Source organism: Herpailurus yagouaroundi, unplaced genomic scaffold (genome assembly GCF_014898765.1).
Source record: "Herpailurus yagouaroundi ecotype Mexico unplaced genomic scaffold, PumYag 215, whole genome shotgun sequence".
Taxonomy (NCBI): Eukaryota; Metazoa; Chordata; class Mammalia; order Carnivora; family Felidae; genus Herpailurus; species Herpailurus yagouaroundi.
In genome coordinates this window covers 1,822,392-1,838,265 of record NW_024412446.1, presented here as the reverse complement: position 1 = coordinate 1,838,265, position 15,874 = coordinate 1,822,392, and positions in this window count along the sequence as shown.

The following is a 15,874-nucleotide window of genomic DNA, read 5'->3' as shown; positions in this document are numbered from 1 at the left end:
AGAACAGCAGTAGAGAAACTACAGCATAAACAGCATGAAGTATATATATTTGTTAAGACAGATGACACAGTTTTAGGCACAGTTTTAGGCAGTAAAGAGGACAGAGACACATAGGTTAGTGTGCATGGGTCTCCACAAAAATAGAATCTGCATAAATTGCATTGTTAGCCATACAATTATATGTCACTTACCAGTCAGTACCTTGCATGTTTAATAAAACACAGCTATGGTAATCCATATGTGTCCTTTACATTTCAAAGGGACGCCAGGGTGGTGCAGTGGGTTGAGGGACCTACTTTGCTCATGTCATGATCTCAGGATCCTTGGGTTTGAACTCCCCCTCGGGCTCTTTACTGACAGCTCAGAGCCTGAAGCCTGCTTCAGATTCTGTGTCTCCCTCTCTCTCTGCCCCTTCCCCATTCACGCTCTGTCTCTGTCCCTCAAAAATAAATAAACGTTAAAAAAAAATTGGCTTCAAAATCGTTCTTGAAAATCTTTTTAAAAATGAGATAAAATAAAATTTACATGTTGAACTTAGAAAAAGCTAAATGATTGTACAGGAAATCTAATCAACTAGCCCTGCGGAGTACTTTATGCTCTATGTGTGTATGTGTATATTTCTCTCTCAAATGAACAATGGATTTGTAGTTAATAGTTGTGCTTGTAAGAAAACATCAAACAAACCTAAAGCTGCAAACACATAATGTTTTTTTAATGTCTATTTTGAGGGAGAGAGAGAGAGAGAGAGAAAGAGAGGGAGAGAGAGGGAATGAGCAGGGGAGGGGCAGAGAGAGAGGGATAGGGGATCCCAAGCAGGCTCTGTGCTGACAGAAGATTGCCTGATGCTGGGCTCAAACTCAGGAACTGTGAGATCATGACCTGAGCCCAAGTCTGACACTTAACCTGGATGACTGAGCCACTCAAGTGCCCCAAGACATAATGTTAATGTAGGTGAAAATTCTCTTGTGTTTAATGAATGAGTACTGAACTTTATCAAAACCTTTTTCATCATCTACTCAAATGATCATATGATTTTTCTCTTTTGATCTCACATGAATTACACTGATTGATATTCTAATGCTAGAATCAACATTAAATTCCTAATTTAAGCCATCCTGGTCATGATGTATTATCATTTTACATACTGATGGATTTGGTTTGCTAAACTTTTGTTTAGAATTTTCTCATTTAGGTGATGATTCTCTACAATTGCTTTTTCATGCTTTACCTCTCCAATTGGTTATTAAGGTTCTAGTAGCCTCACAAAATCAATTAGGGAATGTCTTCTCTATTCTCTTCCACAGTGGCAAGGTCATCAAAGGCAGAGGCTGGGGAACTGTTCCAGATTAAAGGAGATTTAAAAACAAGTAAACTAAATGTAATGCATGATCCTGGATTGAATCCTAGACCAGAATTTTTTTCTTTTGCCATGCAGCATTTATTGGACAATTATAAAATTCAAATAAGGTCTACAGATTACATGACAGCATTGTATCAGCATTAATTTCTGCTTTTTAATATTGTACTGTGAGTATCCTTAGTTTTAAGAATTACCTGCTGACATGTTAGAGGTGAAAGACTCTCATGTCTACAACTCATTTTCAAATGTTCCAGGGAAAAATTGGCAGTAGGAGGAGACACAGGGACAAGGAGAGAGAAGGCCATCAGGATAATCTACGGTCCACGGACTCTGGTCACAGTGACATCTAGTAACTAAATTTAAATGTTCGCCTTTCAGTATGTACAAACCTTTACAAGTTTTGCTATAGGTAGGACCTGATGTTCCTTGCAAGTTGGGAAATAAAAGAAGAGACCTTTCTTCATGAGATGCAGAGGTGTACGGAGAGGACAAAGCTTGGAAAGGTGTCATTGTCATGTCAATCCAGGCTGTCCCTGCAGAGGTCTTAGTACAACAGTGCAGAGCAGAAAGAGATAGGAGACTACCAGAAGAGATCTGTAGAATGTGGAAGCATTTCTGGCATTCTCAGAACTCTTAATGGAGGGAAAGTAGATAAAAGACCAAACCTTCTGTATTTACGCACAATGAGAGCTCAGTCTTAGTTGGGCATGAGGGATCTCAGAGCTGCAGAATAATTTTTTCTGCTGCAAAGTAAAAGACAATAAACCAAATACTTTGTCCCTCCCTTCACTTTGTGTCAAATCTAGAGGAAAGAGAGAGTAAAAACAGGGTCAGGTAGATTCCCCAGTGTGTGAAGGGAAACCTCATCCTGGTTTTCAGAACTACATGAAATACATTGTAAATGTGATCCATGCCTTGAAGAGGGAAGCAGATACGAAGGGATGAGATTGTCACAGCCTTATACAAGGGAGAATAAAAGGAGGTTGTAGCAAAGTGGGATGTGGTAGACATGGGAATGCACCACGCAACCTCCCTTCAAGGAAAGACTTGCTACCCAGATTCACAGAGGGCCATCAGCACAGCCTCTAAATGCCACCTCCTGGAAGACTGGCCTCAGTTGGGGGTGAGCCGCATTGTCTGTGGTCATGAGCAACTCCTAGGCTCACAACTCTCACCTGGCTCCTGGAAAATGAGATATGTGACAACATAAAGGCCCAGCCATTCAGCTCAACGCAAGACAACTCTGTTGGGCACAATTCACTCCACGGCATCTGCCGAGTTGGCTGAGGTGGTGAGAGCTGCACCACAGTTCACCTTTTTTCTCTGCCCAATTCTGCTTCCGTTTTTTCTTTTCATGGTTTCCATCTGTCCTAAACATCTTGCACCTGAAACTTGATCTCAGCATCTGTTTCTGGAGAATTCAGCCTGCAGTATGGGCAGACTCTGTAGCCACAGGAAAAAGAAATAGTGTGGCAGACATAGCGGATTATGGACATAGATATTTTCCTCCCTGGAGTGAGAGAGACAAGGAAGACAGGACCCTGGTTTAGCATGAAGGGAGGTGAGGAGAAGGTTGGCATAGGTTTGGATGTTGGTTCTGATGCTTTCAAAGAAATCCCAAATAGACAATGGCACATAGAGAGCAGAAGATTATTTCTCATAGAAAAGTTGAAAAACGGTGGGTTAGCGCTCCTCTGAGAAGTCATCAAAATCCAAGACTCCTTCCATCCTGTTGCTCTGCCTCACTCCACATGCTTCACGTTCTAATCAATTAGGCTATGTTGTGGTGCAGGGGCACATCCTCTCCCAATCTCAATGGCTCACCTGTTGTTTCTTGCCTATAGCGCATGTCTACTGGGGGTTCCCATTGGCTTGGCTCCACATCCTCCTCATGTGGAGATCCAGGCTGCCAGAAGATTCCCTGGGATATCACCAGGGTTCCGCCAGAAGGAAACAAGAGCAAGGAGAAGTAGCACACATCCCTTCTATTGGCATTTAATTGGCCACAGCAAATCATATGACCAGGCTTGATTCCAATGGGCCAATAAATGTAATCCTGACCGAAGGAGGGGCAGAAAATATTTTGGAAATATATACAAAATATCACATATATGTGCCCACAAAGATTCACTTCTCTAACCCACCACCACCACCACCTTTAAGGAAACAACTCAAAAATTCCATCCTAAAGGGATGTCCCATCAAGACAATGCCCAGATCCTGTGATGGTCTGGATAGGACTATCACTGGATGTCTATGAATTAGACATACAAATTAATATATATACTCTATACAATGTGGAACAGTAATGGAACAACCCCAACACCTCCCTCCAATGTAGACAGGGAGAAAATGGGAAGGACAGAATAGTCACTGGTGCACAGAAATTCTTAAATCCTCCAGGGGAGACTTTGTAGGGACCCCTTTCCTGGTGTTGGGAGTGTTCCCTAATCAGTTTTACTCCCAGTAAGTGGTTCCTCCATGCATTTTTCCCTGTGGTACCTCGTTTCACCCTTATGGTTCCTTCTTTTCCATCACCTTCTTCAGCCACATTTAAAATGGGAATTGGGAGTCACACCCTCTTTGGATGCTGAGCATCTTTCTCCACACACCACTTGCCCACAGAATGGGTCTAATGGGTTCTTTTAAGTCTCAAAGAGTCAGGGTTTTTATTTTTTCAGCCAAGATTAGGGCTCTTTGGCAATTTAGCTCTGTCAACAATATTTTGTTGTTTGAATCTCTTTGACCTCATTCACTCCCTGTGCCAATACCTACATTGCTTTTTGAGTTACACTTCTCTCTGTAGATATAATTACATATATTACCTTGAACTTCACAGCTTTCCATAGGAGACCGTGCATTCAGGCTCTTTTCTCTGAGCCATTTGGTCCACTGAAAGGATTTGTTTGCTGTCAACTAAGTTGACTCAGAGGCTTCAGTCAGAGGCTTAATGGCCACTTCCATCTTTACCAACCCCAGAAGCGTCTCAGATTTCTTTATTAGTTGGAGATGAGACACATTTGCAACTGTCTACCTCCAAATGTCCATAAATGTCTATATTCTCTATTTTCTTTCCTTCTTGCTTGTAACAAAGTAAAACAAGTAAATGCTTTCCTAAGCACACCAGGGTTTTTTTTCCATCTCTGTTAAGTTATTCAAGAGCAACCAAGGAGAATTGCTAACACCTGTTTCCTGATCTCTTACCCAAAGTGCAGAGACCTACTTAACCCATTATCTTTATTCTAAGGTATTGAAGATGACTGTTTTATCAAATATTTAACTATTACATGACATAGGTTGCCATCTTCCCAGGCTGCAGTCATACTTTTTCACTGCACACAGCTTGGGCCTGGAAACGAAGCCACATATTTTAGTGTTTTGTTGTTGTTTTGCAGGATTCCCCCTAAGCACCAATTTCTGTATCAGTCTGAGCAAGCCAGGTTTTGCTGTAGTAACTAATTATCCCAAAAGTTTCAGTGACTTAAAACACCAAAAGGAAATTTGGCTGTATACTTCCTTTTTTTTTTATGCCCAAACTCATCAAATTCTATGCTTTAAACATGTGCAGTTTAACGTTTGTGAATTATCCCTCAAGACAGCTGTCTTTAAAAAGCAAACATATGAAGAAATAGACCGTGGGCTCCCTGTGGGTGACTCTCACTGAAGGTGAGATCTTCCCTTTGAGATTGACGCACCCAGAACCCCCAAAGCCGGGAGTGCTTTTAAATTCCCCGCAGAGAAACAGAGGCGGGGCCTGAGGTCCCGCCCTTTTCTGAAAGCGCAGATTCCGCCAAGTGCAGTAGCCCTAGGTCGCCTCCCCCTGGGAGGGGCTGCCACCGCAGGCGAGGGGCAGCCACGCAAACTGAGGGTCAGTCCCGGAAACTGAGGTTCAGATCAGGAAAGAGACTGGACGGCACCGCGAGTGGCCACCCCGGGGAGGATGAAGGTAAAAATGATTCTTACAGGAGCACGTGGGTGGCTCAGAGGTTAAGCGTGGGACTGGGCTCAGGTCAAGATCTCTGGGCTCAGGGTGAGTGGGTTCCAGCCCCGCCTGGGACTGTGCGCTGACTGTGCGGAGCCTGCTTGGATTTTCTCTCTCTCTCTCTCTCTCTGCGCCTCCCTCTTTCGTGCTCTCTCTCTCAAGATAAATAAACTTAAAAAAAGAAATTTTTTTTAAAGAATGATTCGTTACATTTTTATTATGAAATATTTCAGATGTACAAAAAGGCTACGGTCACCTGTGTACTATGACCCGTCCTAAAAAAGGATACATTACTACAGCTGAAGAGTCCTGTATATTCCCTCCACGCCTCTTTTCCACCCTCCCTCCCCTCCCCTCTGAAGACCATCTCCCCTCCTCTCCCTCCCTCTCCTTTCTCCATTCACAAGCCATCCTTCTTATTCAGTGGCGATAGTATCTGACCTAGTAGCCAAGTGTAGTTATTTTGGAAGTTCCAAAGCGATCCAAACGTCTGGCACGTGACTTCCTTGCTTCTTGAGTTCAGCCCGCGGAAAATCAAGGACAAGATACGTAATCCGTTTGTATGCTTCAACTCCATGAAACGGTTTTATCAAAGGGGATACCTTGGGGCTCCTGGGTGGCTCAGTGGGTTAAAGCATCAGACTTCAGTTCAGGTCATGATCTCACAGTTCGTGAGTTCCAGCCCCTAGTGGGTCTCTGTGCTGACAGCTCAGAGCCTGGAGCCTGCTTCCATTTCTGTGTTTCCCTCTCTCTCTGTCCCCCCCCCCCCCATTCTCTGTCTCTCTGTGTCTCTCAAAAATGCATAAATATTTTAAAAAATTAAAAAGATTCTGTGTCTCCCTCTCTCTCTCTGCCCTTCCCCTGCTTGTGCTCTCTGTTTCTCAAAAATAAACATTGAATTTTAAAAAAAAATTTAAAAAGAAACAAAACAAAAGGGATACCTTAATTAGAAGCATTACATCAAATTCTCTTGTATTTATTTTACCAAATGATACTAAAGTCTTCTAAATCTCCACCGAAGTATTAGTAAGACAGAGTTGGAGGGTTTGGGTAAAAATGGCTGAATATTTAGCTTCGATATGCAGGACAGAGAAGGATCAGGGTCTGTGCTCCCGGCTGCACAGCAAACTGACTTTCAGCCTGCCCACAGTGTTGCTTAACCTGTACAGGAATCCACAGAACACGGCCCAAACCACGGACCGACTGCACTGTCACAGGAGTGACGTGCAGGCACTAGAACCCTAGGATGACTTCTCGGAGGAAGTGTTCCCGGAGCTGCAGGAGAAGTAGGCAGAGATGGAAGAGATAAATGTGTGCTGAGGGGCAGGGGGAGGGGACCACCTCGAGGGCTATGTCTAGGCGAAGTTTCCACGGCTAGAGGACGACAGACAGGGGCTGAAGTCAATAACCGCTGGTTCAACTGGCTGCCCATGCTTCATGGGGAGCTGTCTCCTGTCAACGACTTCCTGGGAGTCTCCCTGTGGGCAGTATGGGGGCGGGGGGCATGTGCCCACAGTGGCTTCTGCAACTTCAGGCACCTGTGGCCCACCCAGCTCCCAGAACCTGTATGGGAGGGGACCCAGGCACAGACTAGCCTTGAGACCATCCCAAGACCAGTGCCTAAGTCTGAACTCCCAAACCAGCTGGAACTCCAACCCCCACCCCCCCAACCCAAGATCAATCTGGATCTCCAATCCAGAGATCAGTCCCTGTGCACCTGTCCTGATACCACCCAGGAACTCTGCCCCCCCTCAAGGTCCCATACTGACCACCGTCCCTGAGAAAGAAACGGATAAGTGCATGGCTGCTTCTGAGACTCTGGCTGCCTTGATCTCCACCCCTAATAGGACAAATGTTCCTGGCCAGGAGCCCTCCTGAGAGCTCCCTTAACTCCCCTGTGCCACCCTCCCCAGCTCCAGGGCTCCAGGATGTAATCTGTTCAACACAGGGACCTTCTCTTACCATCCCTCTCCCAGTTCCGTACCGAGGGTTTAAAAAAAAGAGGATTAGTAAAGAAGACATTCTCAAATTTTTAAAGTGCTACTAATTTCTGGCCTAAAGTTCATTTAAATATATTGTCTCCTTATCAGCAATAAGATCATACTTCCAAAGTCAGATTTTCCTATTTCTCAATTCAAAAGTTTTTAGAGAGTGAAATGCTTTACATTAGATGGAATGTTGTTTAAATTTTATTGTTTCTACATTTGTGTCTACAATCATGTAGAAACATTTTGTTTCTGTATTTCTTGTTTCTACATCATGTTTATTCTGAGTGTAGTACTTACCTTTAAATACTTTTTCTCAATTTTAACTTTTTTTCAAGTAGAAAACATTATAAAATTCAGGCTTCTGAAGATTAAATTAGCTAATGCATTTAATGTATTTGTGTAAGTTTCAGAGAGTCATGTTTATAGGGTGACCAGTGAGCTTATCTCCTTATTTTCTCCATGCCTACAGAATGTTTCTTAAAGGGTTGACATATTTAAAGGATTGGAGATTTTGGCTTAATTTCCTTTTTTTTTTCTTCCTGGAAATCTTAGAGTCCCCTCTATTAGATTCATATAAGCACTTAGTAATATGTCAAAACTGACCAATATAGGACCACAGGATTTGAGGATATTCATGCCTCTTTATTTTCTAATATCTTCTGAAGCTAGGCTATTTTCAAAGGAAACTACTTCCCTTAGCTATCCTTAGCATATCCTTAGCACTTCGCAAGGAACAAACAGCTTTCTCAACTATAATACTTCATTTCAGAAATGTTGGGGTCCCCACTGGGGCATAGAATTCCCCAGGATTCCTGATTGCATTTATCAGTTCCCTAGCAGTATAGGAAAACTCAGTCCATCAGGTCTCAATATTCTTAAAGCAAGACACTCCAACCATTCCGGAAAAGGCAAAATAATGGAGATACTGAAAAGATCAATGGTTGTTCACAGTTTGGGAGGAGGGAGTGCTGTGGGGAAGAAGAGGTGGGATACAGGGATTTTTAGGACAGTGAAACTGTTCTGCATGATACTCTAATGGTGGGTATGTGTCATTATACCTCTGTCAAAACCCCGCAGAATGTCCAGCACAGAGAGCGGACCCTAATGTAAACTATGGACCTTACTTAGCAATAATGAATCAATATTGGCTCAGCCCTTATAAAAAATGTACCACACTAAGGCAAGGTGTTATTAATAGGGGAAACTGGAAGGGGAGCAAGGAGGCATGTGGGAACTCTTGGAACTTTCTGCTCAATACTTTCCTAGAACTACTTTGAAACATAATGTATTAATTTTGAAAGCTCCAGGTAGAGGGGCACCTGGGTGACTCAGTCAGTTAAGCATCCAACTGTGACTCAGGTCACGATCTCACAGATGGTGATTTCCAGCTTAGGTGGGGCTCTGTGCTGACAGCTCAGTCTGGAGCTTGCTTCAGATTCTGTGTCTCCCTTTCTCTCTGCCCCTCCCTCACTCCTGCTCTCTCTCTCTCTCTCTCTCTCTCTCTCTCTCTGTGGAAAATAAAGCAAACTTTAAATGTTTTTAATAAATAAATATTTAAAAATATAGAAAAATTAAAATATAAAACTCCAGTTGGAAAAAGAACAGGAGATATGAAGAGACATTTCATCAAAGAAGATGTACATGGCAAATAAACACACGGAAAGACATGCAACACCACCAGCCATTGGGAAATGCAAATTAACGCCACAGTTGGCTATCACTGTGCACCTATACGAATGGCTAAGGTAAGCATCGTCAGCACTAACAGCTAGTGAAGGCACAGAGGAACCGGATCTCTCATACATCACTCACGGGAATGTGAAATGGTACAACCACTCGGGACAAGGCTCTTTGTTTGAAAACTGTGCATTTATTTATTTGTTTATTTATGAGAGAAAGAGAGGAGTGCATGCAGAATGAGGGAGGGACAGAGAAAGAGAGACAGAGGGAGACAGTGAATCCAAAGCAGGCTCTGAGCTGTCAGCAGGGAGTCTGATGCAGGACAAACTGCAAGATCATGACCTGAGCTGAAATCAGATGCTCAACTGACTAAGCCACCGAGGTGGCCCTAGAAAAGTTTCTGGAAAAATGAAATATGGGCTTACCATAGAACCCAGCAATGGCACTCCTGGGTATTTATCCCAGAGAAATGAAAATCTATGCCCACCTGAACCCTGTGCATAATTCTTTACAGCAGCTCTACCTGTAATAGATTCAAACTAGAAGGAATCAGTTCAAACTAGAAGTCCCTCAATAGGTGAATAGTTCAACAAAGTCTGGTGCATCCATACCATGAAATACCACACAGAAGTAAAAAGGAAAAACTATTGATGGACACAACTGGAGAAATCCTAAAGGTATTATACTGAGTGAGAAGTCACATACTTTATGAATCAGTTCATATAACATTCTTGAAATTACACACTTCTAGAGACAGAAAAAAGATGAGTGGTTCAGGGTTTAGCGATGGTGGGACAGGGAGATGGATGTATATGAGTATCAAGGAGTAGCATAAGGGAGATCTTTGTGGTGGAATTGTTCTTGATGAGGGCAGTAGGTACCCAAATTCACAATAAACCTATACCATTGTACCAATGGCAATTTCCTGGTGTGGCACATAGAACTATAACGACAGAAGATGTAACTATTGGAAGAATCTAAAAGGCACACAGGACCTCTCTCCACGATCTCTGAAACTTCCTGTGAATATGTAGTTATTTCCAAATAAAAAGTTCTTTTAAAGACAAGTATAAGCGGAAAGGATATATTTGCAACACAGAAATGACGGTATTAGCATCAGAATATACAAGAAATGCCTACATATAAAAAGATTAAAACAAGCAATCCAATAGGAGCATGGGAAAAGATTTGAACAAACTGCAGAGGAAACAAAACTGGCCAATGAATATAAGAGAAGATGCTCAGCCTCGGAGGGATTGGAGAAATGGAAGGGACGACTGAGGAGTTGTCATTTTATTCCCTTCAGATTGGCAAACGTTTGTAAACCTGGCAACATGAAATGTTGACCAAGATGTAGGGAAGTTGGAACCCTGATTCATTATTGGTAGCAGTATAAAATGGTGCAACATTGTGGAGAGAAGTTGGTAGTAAACTCAATATGTACATAAGCTTTGACCCATCAGTTACACACTTTGGCTTATGCTTTTCCTGTTGGTTTATACCTTAGTAAAAAAAACAAAAACAAAAACAAAAACACACATGTCAATATTGTGCACGTGGAGACAAGAGCAGTCATTTTAGCACTGTGTGGTACACCAAATTTTGGAAATAGCTTAACCATCCATCAATAATATACAATATATATACAATAATATTTATTGGGGGAATATTAGGAATGAGTTTAAGAGAATAAACTAGGGGCGCCTGGGTGGCTCGGTCGGTTAAGCGTCCGACTTCGGCTCAGGTCACGATCTCACGGTCCGTGAGTTCAAGCCCCGCGTCGGGCTCTGTGCTGACAGCTCGGAGCCTGGAGCCTGTTTCAGATTCTGTGTCTCCCTCTCTCTCTGCCCCTCCTCTGTTCATGCTCTGCCTCTCTGTGTCTCAAAAATAAATAAACGTTAAAAAAAAAGAGAATAAACTATAACACACACATTGACATAGATGTGAGAAACAATATTGAGTTCAATCGAGTCTCAGAACTGTACATATAGAATTGTAGCTTTTTTTTTTGCTGGGGGAGAGAGAGAGTGGAGGAGAGGGGCAGAGGGAGAGAGAGGATCTTAGGCAGGCTCCACACTGATCTTGGAGCCGAGGCTCAGTGCGGAGCCTTGTGGGCTCCACCTGGGGCTCACCAAGGGGTTCACCAAGGAGCTCGATCCCACAACCTGGGATCACGACCTGAGCCAAAATCAGGAGTTGGATGCACAACTGACCGAGCCATCCAGGCGCCCCAGATTATGCCATTTATCTCAGCCTAACGTGCACATGTGACAATGTTCATATCACTCCTGGATATGTGTATGTAAAACAGTGTGTTAAAAACGTGATAAAGGGGCGCCTGGGTGGCTCAGTCAGTGGAGCATCCGACTTCGGCTCAGGTCATGATCTCATAGTTCATGAGTTTGAGCCCCGCATCGGGCTTTGTGCTGGCAGCTCAGAGCCTGGAGCCTGCTTCGGATTCTGTGTCTCCCTCTCTCTCTGCCCCTTCCCAGTTCATACTCTGTCTCTGTCTCTCAAAGGTGAATAAACGTTAAAAAAAATAATTAAAAAAAGGTGATAAAGACATGAAGTAAACTCAGAATATTCGTTACCTTTGAGAGGAGAGAAACATGAAACTGGAGATGGAAGGCAAAGAGAACCTCACATTTATCCACAATATTTTATTTTTCGAATTTTAAAAAGGCTTGAAGTAACTATGGTAAAATGCCAACAGTTGTCCATTTGGGGCAAGAGGGTAACAAAAGGCAGGTAATGAAAGAAGTGTTTGTTACAATATCTTTGTACTTACAGGAGTTTATCTTCCTTGCTCTTATGAAACATACACCACACAAACTCAAAGTGGGATTATCCCAGAATACAAGATGGTACAAGAAAACCATTAATAATATAAAATACCACATGAACAATTAATAGAAGTCAAAATTGTCTCATGTACAAAAATCTGTTTGATAATATTCAGAAGGTGTTCTAGAAAAGCATTATTTTGGGGGCGCCTGGGTGGCTCAGTCGGTTAAGTGTCCGACTTCAGCCAGGTCACGATCTCGCGGTCCGTGAGTTCGAGCCCTGCGTCAGGCTCTGGGCTGATGGCTCGGAGCCTGGAGCCTGTTTCTGATTCTGTGTCTCCCTCTCTCTCTGACCCTCCCCCGTTCATGCTCTGTCTCTCTCTGTCCCAAAAATAAATAAAAACGTTGAAAAAAAATTAAAAAAAAAAAAGAAAAAAAAAGAAAAGCATTATTTTAGAATAGTAACAGGAAGATTTTTTTTTTTTTTTACTTTGAGAAAGATTTGAGGCAACATCTGTCTACACACACACACACACACACACACCTCTGACCATGGTGACAAGGGCTTGGGGTGTGGCAGCCAGAGTGAGTGTGTGTGTGTATGAATGATCATATGCAGGTTGGAAATGGTGATGTAAGGAGGGGTCCATGGTGAGGGGAAGTAGGGTTATGAGAGACTCTGAGAAAATACAATCCACAAAGAAACAAAAAACAGGCACAGGACAGAGGAGACCCACACCCTCATACTGGCTCTGACTGTTCCCCAGCATCTTGCTATGCTGTCTTGTATTTCACAAAGACCCAAGTCAGAAAAGTTATGGTCCAGGGAGCCAGGGTTGATAAGTCAGTTAAATGTACGACTTCAGCTGAGGACATGATCTCAGGGTTCGTGAGTTCCAGGCCCCCATAAGGGCTCTCTGCTGTCAGTTCTGAGCCTGCTTTGGATCCTCTGTCTCCCTCTCTCTCTGTCCCTCCCCCACCCATCCTCTCCCTGTCCCCTCCAAATAAATAACCATTTAAAAATTTTTTTAATATATGAAATTTATTGTCAAATTGGTTTCCATACAACACCAGTGCTCATCCCAAAAGATGCCCTCTCTTCAATGCCCATCACCTACCCTCCCCTTCCTCCCACCCCCCATCAACCCTCAGTTTGTTCTCAGTTTTTAAGAGTCTCCCATTTTTAAATTTTTAAAAATGTTTTTTTACTTTTGAAAGAGAGACAGACCGACAAAGCGGGAGCAGGGGAGGGGTAGAGAGAGAGGGAAAAACAAATCTGAAGCAGCAGGCTCCAGGCTCTGAGTTGTCAGCACAAGCCCGATGTGGGGCTCAAACCCACAAACCGTGAGATCATGACCTGAACTGAAGTTGGACACTTAACCGACTGAGCCACCAAGGCGCCCCCACATGAAACTATTTTTTACTGTTTATTTATTTATTTTTTTTTTTGAGAGAGAAAGAGACAGTGTGTGCAAGCAGTGGAGGGGCAGAGAGAGAGGGGGAGAGAGAGAGAATCTGCACTGTCAGTTCAGAGCCTGATACAGGGCTCCAATTCCAGACCGTGAGATCATGACCTGAGCCGAAATCAAGAGTTTGCTGCTTAACCAACTGAGCCACCCCGGCCCGCCCCCCCCCCCCCCAGCATCAAACTATTATTAAGGAGGAACCCCTGGGAAGTGGAATTGGAGACGAAGAAGATAGGGAGAGAGGAATTATTATTTTGTCAAATAAGCCTGAGTTACTCGGGAAACGTGTCATGCAATAAAGAAAAGCAATGCTGGGGGCACCTGGGTGGCTCAGTTGGGTGAGCATCTGACTTTGGCTCAGGTCATGATCTGACAGTGAGTTCCAGTCCCGCATCTGGCTCTCTGCTGTCAGCGCAGAACCTGCTTCTGATCCTCTGTCCTCCTGTCTCTCTGCCCCTTCCCTGCTTGCCCTCTCTCAAAAATAAACATTAGAAAAAAAGAAGAAAGAAGAGTGATGCTGGAGCCAGTTAGGGAATCAAGCAGTGCATCTCACTGACTTTCTCACTTAATTTTTCTAGTAGGCTCTGTAATTCCAACAGTCATAGTTAAGTCCCGTTGAACTTTCTCCTGGATTTCCTTTTCTTGATTGGGCTCCTAATGCTGCTGTTATTAGTGGATTTGATTATGGTTTTTTTTTACTTACCACTCTGATCTGCCACTTCCTTCCACAACCCGCATAAGTTACAGTTCCTTTGAGCTCTGGTTTGCTGGTTTCTTTTGGGTGTCCATTTTAGAGATTGCAAGAATATTATAACATGGATTTAGCAATCATTTTTTTAACATTGAGAAAAGGTGTTGTGTACTAGAGGGAATTGAGTTTGAGATGTCATGAGCCAGATAATTAATTCCCAATCTTAGCTGCTCATTGGAAACTTTCACAACCTTTTTAAAAAATGCAGATTCAAGAGCTCCTCCCCCAGACATGCGGAATCCAACAATGAATCAATGAGTCAATAGTACTTTAAAGGTGATTCTATGGTCAGTCAGGCTTCGTTGTTGTTGTTTTTTTTTTTTAATGACATTTTCTTTTACTAGACTCCCATTTCCTTTTTTAAAATTTTTTTAATGTTTATTTATTTTTGAGAGAGAGATACAGAGCATGAGTGTGGGAGGGTCACAGAGAGGGAAACACAGAATCCTAAGCAGGGCTCCAGGCTCTGAGCTGTCAGCACAGAGCCAGGGGTGGGGCCCAAACTCAGGAACCTTGATATCATGACCCTATCCGAGGTCTGATGCTCAACCAACTGAGCCACACAGGCGCCCCTCTCATTTCTTTTTTTTTTTTAAGTTTATTTTCAGAAAGACAGAGAGCATGAGCAGGGCAGGGACAGAGAGAGTGGAGAGAGAGAATCCCAAGTAGGCTGGGCACTGTGAGCACAGAGCCCAAGCAGGGCTCATTCCCACAAACTGTGATATAATGAACCCAGGTGAAATCGAGGGTAGGATGCTTAACCAACTGGGCCACCCAGGCACCCCCCCAGACTCCCATTTCCTATTTCTCATTACCACAGTCTAGTGGCTCACTATTCATAGTGGATTGCCATAGAAATTACTAGTATTAGTAATTAGTATTAGATTGTCACAAAAACCCAATTTGTACCAAATCTGGCCAGTGTCATTACTTCATGATATTGCCTACATGTGGCAAGCAGAGGGGTAGTTATCTGATTGAGAAAAGTAATACAATACACAAATTAGCTTAGAGTCACAGCATTTCAAAAAATCATGCTTGAGAACTATCCACTGAGAAAAACCCACGAGAGCCCAGGGGATGTCTTAATAGCCACTGCTCACAGAGGCTACTAAGTGTTGTGCCAAATCCTGTCCCAATAAGCATTTCTAGTACCCCCTCAGCCCTAGGAAGAAACTAAGCTTCCGAAGGGTTAAGTAACATTGTTGATAATTTCTCATAATCACCTAATCACCATCTGACCGTGTGCCTGGCTCTGAGAATTTAGTGGCGGTTCAATAGCTACTGTCTGTTGACTATTGGGTTTGTACCAAGCACATGAAACAAAGCATTTAATCTTTACAACAACCATCTGAGGGATATACTGTTGTTTTCTTCCATTTTATACAGAAAATTCGGTTAAGCTGCCCAGATTACATTTGGGTGCTTGAGTCTGAAATTTGAACCTTGTCATGTCTGACTCTGAAACCCACGCAAGTGCACTAGTCACATTTGGGGAAATAAAGATATGTAAGTGACCATCCTTACTCTCAAGGAGCTCCCAGTCTGATTGGAAGAGAAAGGTGTATACATCTATTTCAGGACAGAAAGAACAGACTTGGAGAAGGGGTCAATAGTTCTCAACCCTGGTGGCATATAAGAATCATCGGGACGACTTTTAATAAATACCGATGCTCAAGCCCATGCTTGGAGATGCTTATTTAATTGGTTGGGTGTTTGCCCTGATCGCTGGTATATTTTAAAGCCCCTTTGCCCCCGTACAAATGATTTTCAGGAGTAGCCAGGGCTGAGAACCACTGAGTTAGACCTTCTACTTTAAGCTAGAGTGAGTTATTGAGGTAGACTAAGAACTGATAGACTCTCA